The sequence below is a fragment of the Acomys russatus genome, chromosome 15 (assembly GCF_903995435.1).
Source record: "Acomys russatus chromosome 15, mAcoRus1.1, whole genome shotgun sequence".
Lineage (NCBI taxonomy): Eukaryota > Metazoa > Chordata > Mammalia > Rodentia > Muridae > Acomys > Acomys russatus.
This window is the reverse complement of record NC_067151.1, coordinates 45,750,562-45,753,233: the sequence shown is the minus strand read 5'-3', so window position 1 is coordinate 45,753,233 and position 2,672 is coordinate 45,750,562. Positions and strand designations below refer to the sequence as shown.

The 2,672-nt window shown below is 32.6% G+C and overlaps 1 non-coding gene across 1 annotated transcript; it reads left to right on the top strand.

The window, feature by feature from the left end:
• The first annotated feature begins 693 nt into the window (after window positions 1-693).
• Window positions 694-800, top strand: LOC127199721 (U6 spliceosomal RNA). The gene has a single exon (XR_007831985.1). It is a non-coding gene; the product is annotated as a U6 spliceosomal RNA (small nuclear RNA).
• Window positions 801-2,672: the final 1,872 nt, after the last annotated feature.

Below are 2,672 nucleotides of genomic sequence, written 5' to 3'. Positions count from 1 at the left end.
TTTCAGCTTCCTTAGTGTCTTTAATGTTCCCTTAATTGTTAAAAAATAGATAGTAATTGAGTTAAATTACAAGATACCAGTCGTAATGTCAAATGAGGCCATGTTGAAGTCCATAGTCTGTGCTGCCACCAAGAGCCATATCTCCGTTCCTGGTTCTACTACAGCTGGGAATTGTGTTGGCGCTCAAGGCTTGTGTTACCACTGAAGACCATCCCTGGTCTGTGCTGCTGCCTGAATCCAAGTTGATGTTGCCAGGAGCCATGCTAATGTGGATGAGCTATGCTGCCACTTGAGGCCATGTTGATGTCTGTGGCCTTAGCTATCATGATATCTCTGGCCCTTGCTGCAGCAGAAGGCTGTATTCATGTCAGTCCATTGTACCATACCAGAAATCATGCTGAGGTCCATGCCATATGAAGATGCCAGAGATTATGTGGATGCCCATGGTCCACGTTACTCCTAAAAACCATGTAGGTGATCACGATCTATCTGTGCTTCTGCTGGTTGGTAAGTGAAAAGAAGCTATATTTGCAGTGATATCCATGACTTTATAACCACAGTTGAGAAGAAAAGACATAGAAGGCTTCTGTGACAACTTCTAACCCCAACCCACCCCATTTCTCCCCAAAAGTAAGAGCCTAGACAGGAAACCATCAAAGAGAACTTTTAAAATTGTGTTAAGAATACTGGCATGTGCTCGCTTCGGCAGCACATATACTAAAATTGGAACGATACAGAGAAGATTAGCATGGCCCCTGCGCAAGGATGACATGCAAATTCGTGAAGCGTTCCATACTTTTGAAGGGCTAACAATTGAGATGTAATATAAATAAATTAATAAAAAAAAGAATACTGGCATGTAGAGGGGTAGTGGTGCTAGGAAAATCAGGTGTTTCGTTTTTGGGGTTTTTTTTTTTTTGTTTCTTTGTTTGTTTTTGGAATAATCACCAGAAGTTGGACCATGTTCCAGAGAGTAGATGGGGAACACAGATTAGACTTATGTTTATTTTTTATTTTGGTTTTGGTTTTGTTGATGTTTTCTTTTCCTTTTATTCTTCATTTTTTTGGGGGTGGGGAGAGTAGGGGGGATCACAAGGGAGGGCAAAGACCTGGGAGGAGTGGGAACTGAGTGTGATTAGGGTACATGATGTGAAACTCCCAAATAATAAATACACATATGTATTCCTAGACTATTACTATCAATATACTAAACATATGTGGTGATAAAAAAATAAAATTTGGTGTGAATAATGTATTTCTAGTATCTTGGCACTTTATTTATTTATTTATTTATTTTTTAGGAAAAAAACAGAACAGGTGTAAATAAACAGGATAGAGATAATGTGTAAATTCAAATTCCTTATACATTTTAATAATGTTAAAGTAGGATAAGACTTGGTGAGGTTTTAAGTAGACAATAAACTATTTAAAATAGAAGATTATTAAAGCCGCAAAAAGTTTTTTATGTATAGAGTATTGAAATAAAATGTGAGATAAAGATAGTTAATGCTTTACTAGTAAAATGACCTGTTGAAATACTTAAAAGCCTTCAAAGGATGACGAGACAGGTCAGCGCGTTCTTTCTTGGAAATCCACAAGAGGGAAGGAGATGAAGACTCCCAGCAGTGGGCATCTGACTTCCAAACATGCAGTCAGCAGTGCTCATACATCCACTAAAAATTAACATATAAGCATTTATTGAAGAATTCTAGGGCACTAAAAATTGGATAGGTGGCTATGTAGATATTAAATAAGTGGGTACATAAGAGTTGAAAATAGATTTCTACATTAATAGTTGACCAAATAAAAACATTTGAAACTGTTTTGATAGAATAAGAAGACTACCCAAAACTATTAAAAAATATTGTTTAAAATATTTGTTTATTCTGCCAAAAATGTATTATTTGGAAGGTACATTCCAGTAATTTTCAATTTGTCAAATTTTCAAAACCAGTGATGATGTTGAAAGAGCAATATACAGAAAAATAATGTGAAATGTTTTTTTCTGTATATTTGGGCCATCATTAACTGTAATTTTTTCTCACATGTATGTAACTCGAGGAATTGATTCAGTAGTGTGAAAAGAGACATGAAGTATTTTATTGTCAAAAAATTACTTTTAGATTTTTATTCTAAATTATTTTATAATTGTCCCCAGATTTAGAACATTTCAATTATTCCATAAATTCTTTTTATCTGGATATTATGCTACAAATAGCAGTTAAATAAGTTAATGATATAATAAATTATAAAAATGATACATTATACATTCCTTTCAAATAATATAGAAGACAATTATAAATAAATGGATATTATCGTAAGACTATTATAGAACTGCTCATGAGATGTTAAGAACTCTGGTCTCTCAATTACTTAATATCTTGAAATTTTAAAAAATGTAAATATCTCTCATAAGGAATAATTATGGTATATATGGTATATGTCATATGACATATAAATATATATCATATATATATACCAGGTAAAATATATGATCTAAGGAGCTTGCAAGAATTGTCTTGCATACCAGATTTTTTTACTAATTAACAATTTGTTATGTTTTTTACAGTTCTGTAACCCATTAAAACAGTATAGTTTACAAATGTTTAAAATATTTTCTTTTTTTTTTTTCACTTTTTCATTGGAAATTTTTATTATTATTATTTTTAATT